Source organism: Stenella coeruleoalba, assembly GCF_951394435.1.
Source record: "Stenella coeruleoalba genome assembly, chromosome: 8".
NCBI lineage: Eukaryota > Metazoa > Chordata > Mammalia > Artiodactyla > Delphinidae > Stenella > Stenella coeruleoalba.
Genome location: NC_137154.1, coordinates 40223680 through 40243932, shown reverse-complemented (window position 1 = coordinate 40243932; position 20253 = coordinate 40223680).

Here is a 20253-nt window from a genome sequence, read left to right as displayed (position 1 = left end):
GCAAACATTTCCCTTTGGGCTAGAGAGGCACGTGAGGCATCCTCTTCCCTGTCAGAGCCTGTTAGGCAAAGAATAACTTTTACAGGAAGAACTCAATGTTGACTAGCTCTGACCACATCAGTCACATAGGTAAACAAATACCAATAGGACCCCTGTGCCTTTACCTACAACTCTCCATCTGCTGACTTTCTGGATGAAGAAAAAAAGTGGTAAATTATTCAAGGTTGTGGAGAGCAGGTTTTGTAACTGAATTGTAAGACGGCTGAATAAGGAACTATGGTAGACTATACATATTTTATCCCTGTTTTTTTCACTCCCTTGCAGAAGTAGATTTCAGTTTTCGTGTCTCCCAAGCAGGACTGCTCACTTTGACATTCCCCGGGTGTCTGTAGTACTAGGCAATAATTAAATATCAGGTGCATAAGTTGCTCTTTAATTTGACATGTGTGCTCCAGGCAATAACGGCACGCAATGCCATGTGGGAGTGTAATTGCTAAGGAATAAAATCTTGTAGCAAGTGAGATCATTGTATCAGGTACGGTGTGACAGCTCATTTGATCATTATGCCCAGGCTAAAGAGTTTGCCTAATTAGTTTCCATTAAAACTCACCCTTTAATCAAGAGTTATTCTTGCATAAAGAATGTCACTCGGTCCAGATGAATGAACAATGGTTTCCCCTTGAGATTGGACTCTCGGCTGCACTGGGATGCCATATGGCTTCTCAAACAATCCACACCGAACCCTCAGCTGGAGAGCCCAAGCTGGAATGGCTGGTATGAATGGAGAGGGGGAAAGGCATTGGGAGGAGAGAATTAGATACTGCCAGCCCTGCTTGGGTGGGGCTTAGGGTCTAAGGGAAGCCCCCTGCCAGTCACAGACATCTAGGATTCCAGAGTCTTCCTTATGCAGAGAGAATGGGGACCACAGAGGGGAAGCTACTTGGTCACGGTCACACAGCAAGTTGTGCCATGGCTCAGTCTGGGACCAATTCCTCTGACTTGCAGCCTAAAGCTTTTCTTTCTTCTCCATCAAATGGTGACCTCAATTCTTAAGCTTCTTAGGAGTGAGGACATAGACCTTTCCCTCCTGACCCACTCTGAGTACTAGGCTTTGAGAAAGCAAGAATGAGAGTGAATCATGGGTACACTCAGCACTGTCGTTTTTTGTGTCCGTCTCCTTGGCCCCAGAGCCAACCTCCTCTCCATTTGAATTCCAGCTTTGCCTCTTAGCTGAATGACCTTGGGCAAGTCAACCTCTCTAAGATTTAGTTTCTTTATCTACAAGGTAGAAGTAATAATGCTTTCCTTCTGGATAAAAGGACACTTTTCTGGGTACATGACATCCAGAGATACCTCTCCCCAATTTGGGTTTCTCAAGCAACACTAGTGCTCCTGTATTCCTGGATCCCAGAACTGGGTGTTACTTAGAAGTCAGACTTTTGACAATTTGTTTCTGATGATGGTTATCTTCACCAGGTGGTTGACAGAAGCAATTTAACATCATATTCAGATCCCATTCAGAGTTATCTGATGTGCTAGCAGTGTCTGGTGGGAAGAAGATGTTACAGCTGAACTGGGATCTGACTAACAGTGAAAGCACCAAGCCAGTGTGACTGTGGGCCTTTCAGTTTTCCTCTCCGGGCCAATGATGTCCTACTTCTCCAGTGAAATGTTTCTGTCCTGAAAAAATATTTGCCAAGTTTACAAGGGGCATTATTGCTGCAATTCCATCCACTCCCATGAATGCACCCACCTCCATATGTTGATAATTTCCTAATTTGTATTATCAGTCTTGATCTCCTTATTTTTAACCCCAGACATTTTTTAAAAACATATTTATTGGAGTATAATTGCTTTACATTGCTGTGTTAGTTTCTGCTGTATAACAAAGTGAATCGGCTGTACATATACATATATCCCCATATCCTCTCCCTATTGCATCTCCCTCCTGCCCACCCCACCCTCCCTATCCCACCTCTCTAGGTGGACACAAAGCACTGAGCTGACCTCCTTGTGCTATGCAGCTGCTTCCCACCAGCTATCTTTTTACATTTGGTAGTGTATATATGTCAATTCTACTCTCTCACTTCGTCCCAGCTTACCCTTCCCTCTCCCTGTGTCCTCAAGTCCGTTCTATATGTCTGTGTCTTTATTCATGTCCTGCCACTAGGTTCTTCAGAACCACTTTTTTTTTTTTAGATTCCATACATATGTGTTAGCACACAGTATTTGATTTTCTCTTTCTGACTTACTTCACTCTGTATGACAGACTCTAAGTCCATCCACCTCACTACAAATAACTTAATTTCGTTTCTTTTTATGGCTGAGAAATATTCCATTGTATGTACATGCCACATCTTCTTTAACCATTCATCTGTTGATGGACATTTAGGTTGCTTCCATGTCCTGGCTAATGTAAATAGTGCTGCAATGAACACTGTGGTACATGACTCTGTTTGAATTATGGTTTTCTCAGGGTATACACTCAGGAGTGGGATTGCTGGGTCATATGGTAGTTCTATTTGTAGTTTTTTAAGGAACCTCCATACTGTTCTCCATAGTGGCTGTATCAATTTACATTCCCACCAACAGTGCAAGGGGGTTCCCTTTTCTCCACACCCTCTCTGGAATTTATTGTTTGTAGATTTTTTGATGATGGCCATTCTGACTGGTATAAGGTGATATCTCATTGTAGTTTTGATTTGCCTTTCTCTAATGATTAGTGATGTTGAGCATCCTTTCATGTGTTTATTGGCAATGTGTATATCTTCTTTGGAGAAATGTCTATTCAGGTGTTCTGCCCATTTTTGGATTGGGTTGTTTGGTGTTTTTTGATATTGAGCTGCATGAGCTGCTTGTATAATTTGGAGATTAATCCCTTGTCAGTTGCTTCGTTTGCAAATATTTTCCCCCATTTTGAGGGTTGTCTTTTTGTCTTGTTTATGGCTTCCTTTGCTGTGCAAAATCTTTCAAGTTTCATTAGGTCCCATTTGTTTATTTTTGTTTTTATTTCCATTTCTCTAAGAGGTGGGTCAAAAAGGATCTAGCTGTGATTCATGTCATAGAGTGTTCTTCCTGTTTTCCTCTAAGAGTTTTACAGTGTCCGGCCTTACATTTAGGTTTTTAACCCATTTTGAGTTTATTTTTGTGTATGGTGTTAGGGAGTGTTCTAATTTCATTCTTTTACATGTAGCTGTCCAGTTTTCACAGCACCACTTATTGAAGAGACTGTCTTTTATCCATTGTATATCCTTGCCTCCTTTGTCAGAGAATAGTTGACCATAGGTGCATGGGTTTATCACTGGGCTTTCTATCCTGTTCCATTGATCTATATTTCTGTTTTTGTGCCAGTACCATACTGTCTTGATTCCTGTAGCTTTGTAGTATAGTCTGAAGTCAGGGAGCCTGATTTCTCCAGCTCCATTTTCCTTTCTCAAGATTGCTTTGGCTATTTGGGGTCCCTTGTGTTTCCATACAAATTGTGAATTTTTTTGTTCTATCGCTGTGAAAAATGCCATTGGTACTTTGATAGGGATTACATTGAATCTGTAGATTGCTTTGAGTAGTTTAGTCATTTTCACAATGTTGATTCTTCCAATCCAAGAACATGGTATATCTCTCCATCTGTTGGTATCATCTTTAATTTCTTTCATCAGTGTCTTATAGTTCTCTGCATACAGGTCTTTTACCTCCTTAGGTAAGTTTATTCCTAGGTATTTTATTCTTTTCATTGCAGTGGTAAATGGGAGTGTTTCCTTAATTTCTCTTTCAGATTTTTCATCATTAGTGTATAGGAATGCAAGAGATTTCTGTGCATTAATTTTGTATCCTGCTACTTTACCAAATTCATTGATTAGCTCTAGTAGTTTTCTGGTAGCATCTTTAGGATTCTCTATGTATAGTATCATATCATCTGCAAACAGTGACAGTTTTACTTCTTCTTTTCCAATTTGGATTCCTTTTATTTCTTTTTGGTCTCTGATTGCTGTGGCTAAAACTTCCAAAACTATGTTGAGTAATAGCAGTGAGAATGGGAAACCTTCTCTTGTTCCTGATCTTAGAGGAAATGGTTTCAGTTTTTCACCATTGAGAATGATGTTGGCTGTGGGTTAGTCATATATGGCCTTTATTATGTTGAGGTAAGTTCTCTCTCTGCCTACTTTCTGGAGGGTTTTTATCATAAATGGGTGTTGAATTTTGTTGAAAGCTTTTTCTTCATCTATTGAGATGATCATATGGTTTTCATCCTTCAGTTTGTTAATATGCTGTATCATGTTGATTTGCGTATATTGAAGAATCCTTGCATTCCTGGGATAAACCCCACTGGATCATGGTGTATGATCCTTTTAATGTGCTGCTATATTCTGTTTGCTAGTATTCTGTTGAGGATTTTTGCATCTGATGAACTGATTTTTGCATCTGATGAACTGATGAATTTTTGCACTGATGAACAGCTATGTTCATCAGTGATATTGGCCTGTACTTTTCTTTTTTTGTGACATCTTTGCACGGTTTTCGTATTAGGGTGATGGTGGCCTCATAGAATGAGTTTGGGAGTGTTCCTCTCTCTGCTATATTTTGGAAGAATTTGAGAAGGATAGGTGTTAGCTCTTCTCTAAATGTTTGGTAGAATTCACCTGTGAAGCCCTCTGGCCCTGGGCTTTTGTTTGTTGGAAGATTTTTAAACACGGTTTCAATTTCAGTGCTTGTGATTGGTCTATTTATATTTTCTATTTCTTCCTGGTTCAGTCTTGGAAGGTTGTGCTTTTCTAAGAGTTTGTCCAGTTCTTCCAGGTTGTCCATTTTATTGTCATAAAGTTGCTTGTAGTAATCTCTCATGATCTTTTGTATTTCTGCAATGTCAGTTGTTACCTCTCCTATTTCATTTCTAATTCTGTTGTTTTGAGTCTTCTTCCTTTTTTTCTTGATTAGTCTGGTGAGTGGTTTATAAATCTGGTTTATCTTCTCAAAGAACCAGCTTTTGGTTTTATTGATCTTTGCTATTTTTCCTTCATTTCTTTTTCATTTATTTCTGATCTGATCTTTATGATTTCGTTCCTTCTGCTAACTTTGCGGTTTTTTTGTTGTTCTTCTTCTTCTTTCTCTAATTGCTTTAGGTGTAAGGTTAGGTTGTTTATTTGAGATTTTTCTTGTTTCTTGAGGTAGGATTTTATTGCTATAAGCTTCCCTCTTAGAACTGCTTTTGGTGCATCCCATAGGTTTTGGATTGTCGTGTTTTCATTGTCATTTGCTTCTAGGTATTTTTTGATTTCCTCTTTGATTTCTTAGTGATCTCTTGGTTATTTTATAGTGTATTGTTTAGCCTCCAAGTTTTTGTATTTTTTACAGTTTTTTTTTTCCTGTAATTGATATCTAGTTTCATAGCATTGTGGTTGGAAAATATACTTGATGCAATTTCAATTTTCTTAAATTTACCAAGGCTTGATTTGTGACCCAAAATATGAACTATCCTGGAGAATTTTCCCTCAGCACTTGAGAAGAAAATGTATTCTGTTGTTTTTGGATGGAATGTCCTATAAATACCAATTAAGTCCATCTTGTTTAATGTGTCATTTAAAGCTTGTGTTTCCTTATTTATTTTCATTTTGTATGATCTGTCCACTGGTGAAGGGGGGTGTTAAAGTCCCCTACTATGATTGTGTTACTCTTGATTTCCCCTTTTATGGCTGTTAGCATTTGCCTTATGTATTGAGGTGCTCCTATGTTGGGTGCATAAATATTTACAATTGTTATATCTCCTTGGATTGATCCCTTGATCATTATGTAGTGTCCTTCTTTGTCTCTTGTAATAGTATTTATTGTAAAGTCTATTTTGTCTGATATGAGAATTGCTACTGCAGCTTTCTTTTGGTTTCCATTTGCATGGAATATCTTTTTCCATCCCCTCACTTTCAGTCTGTATGTGTCCCTAGGTCTGAAATGGGTCTCTTGTAGACAGCATATATATGGATCTTGGTTTTGTATCTATTCAGCTAGTCTATGTCTTTTGTTTGGATCATTAATCCATTTACATTTAAGGTAGTTATCGATATGTATGTTCCTATTACCATTTTCTTAATTGTTTTGGGTTTCTTATTGTAGGTCTTTTCCTCCTCTTGTGTGTTCTGCCTAGAGAAGTTCCTTTAGCATTTGTTGTTAAGCTGGTTTGGTGGTGCTGAATTCTCTTAGAGTTTGCTTGTCTGTAAAGGTTTTAATTTCTCTGTCAAATCTGAATTAGATCCTTGCCGGGTAGAGTAATCTTGGTTGTAGGTGTTTCCCTTTCATCACTTTAAATAAGTCCTGCCACTCCCTTCTGGCTTGCAGAGTTTCTGCTGAAAGATCAGCTGTTAACCTTATGGGGATTCCCTTGTACATTATTTTTTGTTTTTCCCTTGCAGCTTTTAATATTTTTTCTTTGAATTTAATTTTTGATAGTTTTATTAATATCTGTCTTGGTGTGTTTCTCCTTGGATTTATCCTGTATGGGACTCTCTGCACTTCCTGGACTTGATTGACTATTTCCTGTATTAGGAAAGTTTTCAACTATAATCTCTTCAAATTTTTTCTCAGACCCTTCCTTTTTCTCTTCTTCTTCTGAGACCCCTATAATTTGAACTTTGGTGCGTTTAATGTTGTCCCAGAGGTCTCTGAGACTGTCCTCAATTCTTTTCATTCATTTTTCTTTATTCTTCTCTGCGGTATTTAGTTCCACTATTTTGTCTTCCAGGTCACTTATCTGTTCTTCTGCCTCTGTACTTGTGCCTTCTATTATTCTGCTATTGATTCCTTCTAGAGAATTTTTAATTTCATTTATTGTGTTGTTCATCATTGTTTGTTTGCCCTTTAGTTCTTCTACGTTCTTGTTAAACATTTGTTTTATTTTCTCCATTCTATTTCCAAGATTTTGGATCATCTTTACTCTCATTACTCTGAATTCTTTTTCAGGTAGACTGCCTATTTCCTCTTCATTTGTTTGGTCTGGTGGTTTTTTACCTTGCTCCTTCATCTGCTGCGTATTTCTCTGTCTTCTCATTTTGCTTAACTTACTGTGTTTGGGGTCTCCTTTTCACAGGCTGCAGGTTTGTAGTTCCTGTTGTTCTTGGTGTCTATCCCCCGTGGGTAAGTTTGGTTCAGTGGGTTGTGTAGGCTTCCTTGTGGAGGGGACTGGTGCCTGTGCTCTGTTGGATGAGTCAGGATCTTGTCTTTCTGGTGGGAAAGACTGCATCCAGTGGTGTGTTTTGGGGTGTCTGTGACCTTATTATGATTTTAGGCAGCTTCTCTGCTGATGGGTGGGTTTGTGTTCCTGTCTTGCTAGTTGTTTGGCTTAGGTTGTCCAGCACTGGAGCTTGCTAGTCATTGAGTGGAGCTGGGTCTTAGCACTGAGACAGAGATATCTGGAGAGGTCTCACCAATTGATATTACATTGGGCTGGGAGGTATCTGGTGGTCCAATGTCCAGCACTCGGCTCTCCCACCTCAGAGGCTCAGGCCTGATACCCAGCCAGAGCACCAAGACCCTGTCAGCCACACGGCTCAGGAGAAAAAGGAGAAAAAAAAGAAAGAAAGAAAAAAATAAAGTTATTAAAATTAAAAATAAAAAAATATATTATTAAAATAAAGAAATAAATAGCAATGAAAAAAAGAGAAGAGAGCAACAAAAGCAATAAACAAACCCACCAATGATCACAAGTACTAAAGACTAAACTAAGATAAACATACAAATCAGAAACTAGTCAGTCACATACTGCAAACCCCAGTCCACAGTTGCTCCCCAAGTCCACCGCCTCAATTTTGAGATGATTTGTTGTCTATTCAGGTATTCCACAGATGCAGGGTACATCAAGTTGGTTGTAAATATTTAATCCGCTGCTCCTGAGGCTGCTGGGAGAGATTTCCCTTTCTCTTCTTTGTTCACACAGCTCCTGGGGCTCAGCTTTGGATTTGGCCCTGCCTCTGCGTGCAGGTCGCCTGAAGGCATCTGTTCTTTGCTCAGACAGGACGGGGTTAAAGGAGCCGCTGATTCAGTGACTCTGGCTCACTCAGGCTGGGGGGGAGGGAGGGGCACGGAGTGCGGGGCGAACCTGCGGCAGCAGAGGCTGGCGTGACGTTGCACCAGCCTGAGGCGCGCCGTGCGTTCTCCCGGGGAAGTTGTCACTGGATCCCGGGACCCTGGCAGTGGCGGGCTGCACAGGCTCCCGGGAGGTGAGGTGTGGATAGTGACCTGTGCTTGCACACAGGCTTCTTGGTGGCGGCATCAGCCTTAGTGTCTCATGTGCTTCTCTGGGGTCCGCACTGAAAGCCGCGGCTCACGCCAGTCTCTGGATCTCGTTTAGGCGGTGCTCTGAATCCCCTCTCTTCATGCACCCCAAAACAATGGTCTCTTGCCTCTTAGGCAGGTCCAGACCTTTTCCTGGACTCCCTCCCGGCTAGCCGTGGTGCACTAACCCCCTGCAGGCTGTGTTCACGCTGCCAACCCTAGTCCTCTCCCTGGGATCCAAGCGAAGCCCGAACCTCAGCTCCCAGCCCCTGCCCTCCCCGGCGGGTGAGCAGACAAGCCTCTCGGGCTGGTGAGTGCCGGTCGGTACCGTTCCTCTCTGCACGAATCTCTCCGCTTTGCCCTCTGCAACCCCGTTGCTGCGCTCTCCTCCGTGGCTCCAAAGCTTCCCCCCAACCGGCCTCCTGTCTCTGCCCCGCGAAGGGGCTTCTAGTGTGTGGAAACCTTTCCTCCACAGCTCCCTCCCACTGGTGCAGGTCCCATCCCTATTCTTTTGTCTCTGTTTTTTCTTTTTTCTTTTGCCCTACCCAGGTACGTGGGGAGTTTCTTGCCTTTTGGGAAGTCTGAGGTCTTCTGCCAGCGTTCGGTAGGTGTTCTGTAGGAGTTGTTCCACGTGTAGATGTATTTCTTTTGTATTTTTGGGAAGGAAAGTGATCTCCACGTCTTACTCCTCCGCCATCTTAAAGGTCCTCTAACCCTAAACTTCTAATTGTCGACTGGACACTCTGAAACTTCAGAACAACCCACCTGATCCTGGATGTACAGCTCCCCTACTTCCCAACTTCACTTACTTTTAAAAAATTTTCACTGACTTTGGCAAACACTGAGACAATCCAAACTCAGCAACCTCAGAGCCACCATCAAGTGGGAGGATGTGTGAGACAGTGAAGTGGCTGAGCCTGGCAGTTGGAAGCCTGACCTGGGGCAACTCACTCAGCTGTCTGAGCTCAAGTTAGTTTCTTCATATTTAAGATGGGGTATAATTATACTATAGATCTCCCAAGACCCTTCCCGATCTGACTCTTGCTTGCCTTTCAACGTTAGCTTTCATTACCCTCCTTCAAATAACCTTTGCTCCAGACACACCAGACTACCTGCTAGTCCCTGGTCATAGTGATCATTTTTATTTATACCTCCATGCATTTGCACGTACTGTTTCCCTCTGTCTGAAATGTTTCTCCTTTGCATGCTCACCTAGCAAGCTCCTACTCTTCTTTTTGTCTCAGCTCAAGACTTCTCTGTCTTAAGCTTTCTGTGGGTTTCACAGCACTTTTCTCTCCTTCTCTCTGGGACTCCTATACTCCCCTTATTCTATCTTTAATATCTAGTCTATCTTTTCACATCCAAAAGCATCTTTTAGCTTTTCTTTTATATTTTCTATCATTTCCTCAGTCTGATCTTCTAATTCACTACTTCATTTTTCTTCAAATTCATCTTGCCATTTATCCCATTGACTGTATTATTTACTTTAGCTAGTTATACTATTTATACTTAACATTTCCACTTGGGATCTTCTTGATTTCTTGTTCTTGCTTCCTACGGATAACATTTTCTCCTCATATCTTCACACTTATTTTACATTTTTGGAAGATTTGTTTCAGTAATTCTGCTTCAGGTATCACTCTGTATGTTGCCTTTCTTCATAGTAATTATATGCTCAAATCTAGTTCTTTTGGTTTAAGAAGTTATGTTTCCCCGAGGCTATCAATCAATCACTTTGGTAATGCATATTGCAGAAAGAGGTCAAGTTCAGGTGTCTGTCTCCATGGGTTTAAGGAGAGGGGAACAGATGAGTTTGAGGGCAGAAAGTCCAAGGTTCCCCAGGTGCCCTAGTTGGAGTTCCACTTTAAATCTGCAAGGTGAATTGGCATGGGGAGAAGGTGGCTTCTTCAGGTTGTGTCAGGTCTGGGTTTGGGAGAGGGTGGGATTGAGGTATAAAAGCCTAAGGGCAGCAGAGCAGACCCGACCCATTTTCATGAACTTTTTTTTAAAGACTATTTTTCTTTAGGGCAGTTTTAGGTTCCCAAAAAAATTGAGAGGAAGATACAGAGATTTACCGTATACCTCCTGCTCCGACACCTGTACAGCTTCCCTCATTATCAGCATCATTCACCAGAGTAGTACATTTGTTACCAAGGATGAACCTACACTGACACATCATAATGACCCCAAATCCATAGTTCACCTTAGGGTTCACTCTTGGTGTTGTACATTTTATGGGTTTTAGGCAAATGTATAATGACATCCACCCATCATTATAATACCATACAGAATATCCTCAACGCCTTAAAAATACTCTGTGCTCTGCCTATTTATTCTTCTCGCCTTCCCATCCACCCTTGGCAACCATTGATCTTTTTATTGTCTCCATACTTTTGCCTTTTCCAGAATGTCATATGGTTGGAATTACACAGTATGTAGCTTCTTTGGATTGGCTTCTTTCACTTAGTAACATGTATTTAAAGTTCCGTGCGGAACAACATTTCAGTGCTGAATGATAGTGCATCATCTGGATGTACCACAGTATATTTATCCATTCACCTAATGAAGGTATCTTGCTTGCTTCCAAGTTTTGGCAGTTATGAATAAAACTGCTATAAACATTCGTGCAGGTTTTTGTGTGGACATGTTTTCAACTCCTTTGCTTAAATACCAAGGAGTGTGACTGCTGGATCGCATGGTGAGAGTATGTTTAGTTTAAGAAATTACCGAACTGTCTTCCAGATTGGCTGTACCATTTTGCATTCCTACAAGGAGTGGATGAGAGTTGCTGTTGCTCCACATCCTCAACAGAATTTGGTTTTGTCAGTGTTCTGGATTTTGGCCATTCTAATAGATGTGTGGTAGGATCTCATTGTTGTTTTAATTCATCAACTCTTCCCCCCCACCCCCACCAAGGACTTTCCTCCTGTCCTGTCGGGTCTGGACTTGGCTGGATAATGAAGGAGCAGGTGATGGTTTGTCCAAGGCAGTACAGCAGGGAGGTGAGAGCAAAACTTCAGAGCTTTCCTCCCACACATTGGGGGGCACCATCTTTGGGTATTGTCAGCTTCCAGCTGCAGCCACTCACCTCCTGACACACAACAGTTCCAGAACCTGTTCCCGGAGGGCTCACATTTTGTCATTATTATTATTGTTAATTCCTGGAACCTATATTTTCCTCTTGCTTCTACATTTTTTTCAGCATTAATTTTGGTGGAAGGAGGGGGAAAATAGTCAACTATTTTGGCAGAAGCCAAAGTTTTATATATCATAATACCTGATACAATCTCTACGAATGTATGTATGTCACATTTGTTAGGTGGCATAGTGGTTAAAAACAAGGACTCTGAAGTTAGACTGAGTTTTTAATTTCACTTTTTAAAAAATGTTAAATAAACTCTATGTAGATATAATTTACATCAGTAAAATTCACTAATTTTAAGGGTAGAGTGTGGTGATTTTTGACAAATACATACACCTGTGTAACTACTACCACAGTCTATATACTGAACATTACCAACACCCTCAAATTCCCTTGAATCCCTTCCTAGTCAGTATCTACCTTTTTCCCTAGCCCCAGGCAAATACTGATCTGTGTTCTTACACCATAGATTTACGTGTTTTTTCTGAAGTTTTATATAAATGGAATCGTATTGCATGTATGTTGTGTCTGGCTTCTTTTGCTCAGCATGAGGTTTTTTTAAAAAAATAATTAATTAATTAATATGGCTGCATCATGTCTTAGTTGCGTCATGCGGGATTTCACTGAGGCGTGAGGGATCTTTCATTGCAGCGAGTGGGCTTCTCTCTAGTTGTGGTGCAGCCTTCAGAGCACGTGGGCTCTGCAGTTTGCGGCACACAGTCTCTCCAGTTGAGGTGCATGAGCTCAGTAGTTGTGGCACGCAGGCTTAATTGCCCCGCGGCATGTGGAATCTTAGTTCCCTGACAAGGGATCGAACCCCTGTCCCCTGCATTGGAAGGCAGACCACTGGACCACCAGGGAAGTCCCAGTACGAGGTTTTTGAGATTTACCCGTGTTGTTGTATCAGTACTTTATTGCTTTTAGTTGCTGAGTAGAATTCTGTTGTATGAATGACCACAGTTTGTTCATATATGTTTCTATTGTTGGACATTTGGGTTATTTCTGACTTTCGGCTATAATAAATTCCCAGTCTGCCACTTTTTAGCTATATAACCTCAGGCAATTAAACTTTTCATTTGTTTCCCCATGTAAAATGGGGATAATACTGTACCTAGCTTATAAAGTTATTATGATGATCAAATGAGTTCATACATGCAAATTGTTTAGTCCCCAGCATATAACAAGCCCTCAATAAGTGCTGTTATTAAACTTGCATGCTGTACTTTTGTCTCCCACTTGAGTGTGAGATCTTTGAAAACAAGAACTAAGTTTTATTCTTCTTTATAACCCCAAATCCTGGGATGGTGCCCAGCATTCATTCCATTATTCATGTCTTCATTCATTCCTTCAGTCAATAAGTTTTAACTAAGACTATGTAGCACACTTCACGCTGGTTGCTAAGGCTATAATCAGGTCATGGTCATAGAGTTTCAAGCCTAAAGCGAGGGACAAACAAACCAGGTAGCTACAGTATAGCATGTTACGGCAAACCCAGGGGCTGAGAGTGTCATCTAATCCAGGCCTGGGAAGGAGCAGGGAAGAAAGTGATGGTTCAACAAGTATATATATGATGAATGAGAACTACCTAGCTTAACAGCTGGAGGAAGAGAAGAGTGTGACAGGTATAGGAACAGTCTGTACAAAGGCTCAGAGGCAAGAAAGGGTGTGCCTGCAAAAGGTATAGCATAAAGCTTTGATAACAGAATGAGTAATGAAGCTATTGTAATAGGCCAGGAAAGAGATATCAAAAACTTTGACATAGGTGGGCCTTCAGCAGATGAGAGATATTGATGTAATGGAAATGACTAAATAACTGATTGAGTGTGGTAGGAAAGAGGGCAAGGTCAAAGTACAGCTAAGGGGTTCTAAGCCCTGGGTGACTGGAAACATGAAATTGTCATTAAAAATCAGATGTTAGGAGGAAAGTAGGTTTTTTTTTTTTTTTTTTTTGGCCTGGGTAGTGATGGGTGTAAGGTCGGATCTTAACAAACGGCACCACGAAACAGAGGAAAGCTTCAAGTGAGCTTTATTAGGGAGCGCTCCTGGGCGAGGTTCACTGGTCCGAGAGAAAGGGGGCCAGAGAAGTCGTGCTCGGACGAGGGTTGGGCAAGATTTTATAGGGGAAGAAGGGAAAGGGGTGTGGTGAATCTGGGAGGGCGCAGGGTATTCCTTATTTGGTGGTCTTTTCGGGTATCCTGGGGGACCATTAGTCCCGCCCCTCGAAAGGCGGGAAGGCTGTGCTGGTTTCAAAATCCCCAGGTCAGTTCCTGGAACTGGGTGGTCCGGAATGTCTCCAGGGCAGTTTCTGGAACTAGGTGGTCCGGAGAATTTCGTTCTGATGCAACCTGTGAATCTGATTGTGTTCCCCTGCCTCGGGCCAGTTGGCCTTACAATGGGTTAAATACCTTTCTGGACATAGTGAACTTGAGGCACTAGTGAATTCCCTACATTGAGCATTGAGGTACTTGGGGGAAATTAGGGGAGATGTCAGAGATGGAGAAAATAATTTGAGTGGAGAGAAGCAAGTGCAGCCAACTTAGTGAACACCTCATGGGGGAATTGTAGGTAGAGCTCGACCCATTCAGGTCCAGGTACGTCTGATGAAATGATAGGGCAGCTGGCTTATAGGCACCTATTCACACAAGTTGATTATTTGCATTTGGGAAAGAAGCCTACTTGTGCCGTGAGGAGAAGGGGCAGAGTAGACCTTGCTCAAGTCTTCTGAGGTTCCTGGTCCCGCCTCAGTGATTCATGTTTAAGACTGGTGGAAAGAGGGACAAAGAAACTAGTTTTTAGAGACTAGTTTATGAGGCTCAATTACAAACAACATGGCTTGTAAGTCTGGGAGATGAAAGAATGAGAGAATGGTGAGAGAGGCCTTTTAAGAAAAACAAAACTTTTTTTTTTTTTTTTTGCCGTACTTGGGCCTCTCACTGCTGTGGCCTCTCCCACCGCGGAGCACAGGCTCCGGGCGCGCAGGCCCAGCGCCAGCGGCCATGGCTCATGGGCCCAGCCGCTCCCTGGCATGTGGGATCCTCCCGGACCGGGGCACGAACCCGCATCCCCTGCGTCGGCAAACGGACTCCCAACCACTGCGCCATCAGGGAAGCCCAAATCAAAACTTTTTATTTTGAAGTGATTTATAGACGGCTTGCAAAACTAGTGCAAAGAATGAGGAGTCCAGCACCTGGTTAAAACCTATGTGTTGGGCTTCCCGGGTGGCGCAGTGGTTGGGAGTCCGCTTGTCGATGCAGGGGACGCGGGCTCATGCCCCGGTTCGGGAGGATCCCACATGCCGCGGAGCGGCTGGGCCCGTGAGCCATGGCCGCTGGCGCTGGGCCTGCGCGTCCGGAGCCTGTGCTCCGCGGCGGGAGAGGCCACAGCAGTGAGAGGCCCGCGTACGGCAAAAAAAACACAAAACTATGTGTCATGTTTCAGGCCCACCCATAGCTAATTACAAACGCGTTACGTGGCAGGCCTCATGAGGAAGTGCTGCTCCCAGCCGACTTCATGCCCAACAATGCACTGCAGTCTCTGAAGGGAGCTGCAGTCAGGGTCTCAGGCCCCCCCCCCCCCCCCCCCCCCCCCCCCCCGCACTGGTCGCGATCTTTCTCATACTTAACATTCCTAGCCCAGGCACCATTGTTTCTTTTTATTTGAGGCTTTGGCTGAGGTTTTTTTTTTTTTTTTTTCAGATACCTCTGCTAAACGCTCTTTATTAGGGGGAGGAGAGGAAAACTTGAAGACATTTGCCCCACTCTGACTCTGTACCCACCCTGCCCCAGTTCTTTTTTACTCCTAACTTTCCTCACCTCCTACTGCTCCAGAGTCTACAAAACTACTGGGGCCTTTTGTTCTTGGGGCTCCCTCAACAGTGAGATGAACCCCACCATCCGCGCTGATTCACTTGACCTTCAACCTATGCATGGTTCCAGGGGGAGTCGTCGTTTTCTCCTCTTATATCATCAGAGTAAGTGATTAAAGGTTTAACTCTTTCATTTTTGGCTTGTTGCTTTAATCAGCTACTCAGACACCTGACAGCTCAGTGCTCTCTCCCAGCTCAGCTGAAGTCCTGACCATAGGCTTCACCTTGCTTCCCCCGCAAATGCAGGGCAGGCTGCATGGTGTACAACCTGTGTGGTCTCACTGGGCCCCATGCTCAGAAGGGCCCACGCTTGGTTTTATCCTCTGTTGCTGTCTTGAAATCTTTTAAATTTTCTACAAGTAGCCCCACGTTGTCATTTTACACTGGGCCCACCAAATTATGTAGCCAGTCCTGCCCTAATGTCAACATCTTACATAACTGTGGTACATTTATCTAAACTGAGAAATGGATGTAGTATTAACTAAACTACAGGCTTTATTTGGATTTTACCAGTTTTTTTTTTTAATTTACTAATGTCCTTTTTCCGTTCCAAGATCCAATTTGGAATACCATATTATATTTAGTTACTACATCTCCTAGTTTAATCTGTGACATTTACTTGGTCTTTCTTTGTCTTTGACGTAAAAACCTTTGCAAAGTTGGCCAGTTATTTTGTAGACTGTTTCTCAATTTGTGTTGGCCTGATGTTTTCTCTTGATTAGACTGAGGTTATGCATTTGGGGGAAGAATATCACAAAGGTGAAGTACCCTTATCACATCACATCACATCAGGAGGTACATGTTATCAATGTGATTTATTTCTGGTTTTGTCTTGGCCACTTGGTGAGGGTGGTGTCTGCCAGGTTTCCACAGTATGAAGTTTCTATATTCCCTGCTCTATACTCTATTTGTTACAAGTGAGTCACTAAATCCAGCCCATGCTCAGGGGCAGGGGAATTAAACCCCACCTCCCAGAGAGAGAAATATCAAACAATTTGTGAACAAATGTTAAAACCACCCCAGTAATAAATAAATACTTGTAGGAGACACTTTGAGACTGTACAAATAGCTTATTTTTCTTTAATGCTTTGTTCACTAATTTTAGCATTTCTCAGTGATCTTTGCCTGCAGCAATTATTACCATGGTGGTGGTGGTGTTCTAACGGTGATCTTTTATTTCAGCATGAACCTCACCTGGGAGCTTGTTGGAAATCCAAATTATCAAGCCCCACTCCAGACCTATCACGGCAGAGGCTCTAGGGGTGGGGCCCAGCAATGGTTTAATAACCCCTCCAGGTGATTCCAATGCCCACTAAAGTTTGAAAACCACTGATTCAGGGGATTCTTTAATAACAACTGTATGCCCATTCTAATTATTTATAGGAACACGAGTCCCAATGAAATCATGATCTTTCCTATAGTCCTCAATGGCTGTTCTATGGATGAAGGAATGAACTGGCTGATTGTTTAATTCAATTGAGTCAACCTGTATGGAGTGTCCCTACCTGCTGATCCAAGGTAGGTGATCCCAATGAAGCTAGATCAAGGACTCATAAATGGTGAGGGAAGGAGGGGCTGGAAAGAGGCTGAAAACGTGGGCTGGGCCAGATGAGGAGACAGCTCTGTTGTCTTGGGATCCACTCCCTGCTGGTTGCAGAGAACCGGTGTGCTGTGGATTGACAACCTATGGGACCCAGAGCACAAATTACATCTGAGTCTCCCCAGAAGGAAGTGGTCTAGAAATGTGATTAATAACACAGGCTTTGAAGTTATACAGTCTGGAGCTCAGATGCCATCTCTTCCACTTACGTGCAATTTTCAACTTGTTACTCTCTGTTAGCCTCAATTTCCTCATCTGTAAAACAGACAATAATAATCGCAGTGCTGACCAAGCCCTGACCATGTGTCAGGCACTTTGCTGAGTACTTGACATGAACTCACTCATTTACTTGTCATGACAGCTTTATGGAAATAGTAACATTAGTATTCTCATTTTATGGAGAGGAAACTGAGGTGTGGGGAGGAAAGAACTATTAAGCAGGGCAGATGGGATTCAAATGCAGCTTGCCTGTCTCTGGAGCCCACCTCTTAACCTGTCTGACTTTGTAGGATTTCTGTGAAGTTTGAAGTTAGGTCATATATGAAAAGCGTTCAGGCCAGTATTGCACTCCCAGAGAACCTTCACGAATGGTAATGGTGAGTTGTGATAACTCAAGGGTTCTGTGTGGATCTGTGGGGCTTGGGGAGCCCTGTACTAGAGTAAGAAACTTCCTATTATCTCTGGCTCTTTGGTTGGGTCTCCTGCATGCTCTAGGGCTATAATTGTCTCTTGTCACCTCTGTTCATAGGATCCTCAGAGGGTCCAACCTTCCCTAAAATGAGCCAGCTCTAAATGGACCTGGGGTGTGAAATTTGAGAAATTATGAAGAAAAGGCAGCATGATGAAATCACCCAGGAGTCAGGAGATTCTGGGCCTATCTTATCCCTAAGCCTGTGTGACCCTTGGCAAGGGCCTTCTGCTACCTTGATTTCAGTTTCTCCATTCCTGAGATGAGGAGGCTGGATTTTCTTATCTCCAAGTTTCCTCTCACCTCCTAGAGGAAAAAAGGTATCCAAGAATGCTGTAGAGTTTCAGAGCATTTCTCTTTCTGAGCATGGCTGTCCTTCTCACCGGGGGATTGGGCCTTTACTTATTTGGGCAGGTCTTTTTTTCCGGATTATGTGCCAGCCTCATTATACTTAGTTAATGCTTAGTAAACATTCCCAGCAATTCTAAACCTCTCATCTATGGGACCTGTAAGTAACCATACCAATGTAAATGATGCCATGCCTCATTAATTTGGGCTCAAAAAGTTCAGAATTAGAATCAACTTACACCTCAATAATGATGAATTTTGCTTTTACATTGTTTCTGAAGAATAACCAAGCATATGAAAAAAATGAAAGGAATCAAGGAGAAACAGCTGAACCACCTTACAATGATCCAACCCTGTGATTTGCAAAACACTATGTTTTTCCATTTAAACAAAATACTAGAAGCCACTTCAAATTCTTGTTTGAAAATGAGTGAGGAAATAATAAAATCAAATCAAAGAACTTATTAAATGTGCTCTTTATTCATTCAAGCAGGGTTTGAAAGGACCAACACCAGGCAAGCCTTAGTTATCCTAGTTTGGAGTTCCTCTAAATTCCTGGAAGAAATAATAGTATACTTATTCTAATGGCCTCTGTAATTGCAATTTACCTGAGGTAAAGAACAGTGGCAATCCCTGATATTAAGGACAACTAATGATATCTGGAAGGTGTGAGTCTCTGGTCTCCCCACAGTGGCCTTAGACTTCTTGAGGGTCTCATAATGGCCACATTGTTTTTCCAAGTCTATCTTCACCCTCACAGGTGGGAAGGCCCAGCCACCCCTCAGAGGTGAGAACAATTTTCACCCCATTTATCTCTTCGATATCAGCAATTTCTGTGTGTTCCTGACAGCAATGGATGTCATGCTGGCTAATCCTCTTCCCCTTGTGAAGGGACCTAACCAATTACCAGTGAAGTATTCTTGAAAGATCCAAGGGCAAAAGGTAGCTAATGATGCCTTTTATCAGATCTACCAATACATAAGAAAATGCACTTTGGAGAAAATACAGATTTCTCTTTACAGGTAAAGTTGTGTTACGTTTTTGAACGTGTATGTGAATGTATATGTTTTAAAAATTTTACCAGTATTAATACTAATGAATTAATTTCACTTTAAGGGCAACCTTCATCTTGTTATAGAGTCATGGGGGAATAAAAAAAATGGACTTGTAACTTCTCCTACACTTCATCCTTACAGTACTACTATCTCCCCTCCTCAGGCAGTCAGAGTGGTCTTTTGAAACATGACAGACCATATCCTGTCATACCTTAAAAATCTTCCCATGAAATCCCACGGCACTTAGGATAAAATTTGAACTTGTGCCTCACCGTGGCCTTCAAGGCCCTGCATGATTGGGCCTCTGTGCACCTCTCCAACCTGCTCTTGAGCCGGCCTCGTGTGTGCTCTGGCTCGCTGACCTTCTTTCTGACTTTTAAGCAAGCTGAGCCTGTGCTCCTCTCAGAGCCCGTGCACCTGCTGGTCCTGCAGCCTGCACACCACCCTCCTTTCTGAAGCAGGAACACTCCCATCTGGTCGCTCTGCTTCACTTCTCCTTGTTTGATGGTCTTCAGTGCATTTATTACTTTCTTAAATTGTCTCGTTTGTTCATGTGTTTAATGTCTGCCCTCCCCTCAATGTAAGCTTTGTGAGAGAGGACTCTCATCTCTCTTATCCACCACTGCATGCCCAGCACCTGGCAAAGTATCTGGACACTAACAGGTGCCCCATACAGTTGGCCTTTGAACAACATGGGTTTGACTGCACTGGTCCACTTATACACAGATTTTTTTTCTACATTATTACATTTTCTACATTATCTACATTGGTTGAGTGGATATGGAAGAACCACATATACTGAGGGCCAACTATAAGTTATATACAAATTTTCTACTGCGTGGAGGGTTGGTGCTCCTAACTCCCACATTGTTCAAGGGTCAACTGTATGTGTTTTTGAATGTCTGACAGAATTAATGGACATAAAATTGCCATCTTCATCTGCTGTGCTCTCCCTGGTGTAGTTTTTCTTTTTTGTATTCTAATTAAACTTTGGAGGAAGTACCAGCTGGCTGATCAAGTAAGAGTGAGTGCTATGTGGGTTATGGAAATCTGGCACAGAAACTGGCCAAGGCTGAATGAATCAGGTATTTAAGACTCAGGGGGCTATGGTATAAAAGCAGATCTCTCATCCTCAAGTTTGAGACTTGGGTGTCAGGGAGTTTACTGAAAGAAATATTTGCTGGACAGTCAAGAGTTATACATGTGTGCTTTCCAAACTGAATGAATGATGCCATGAACACAGGGGCCTCTGGAAGCTTCCTTTAGTGGACAAGCCCATTAATTAAATTTCTAAAATGC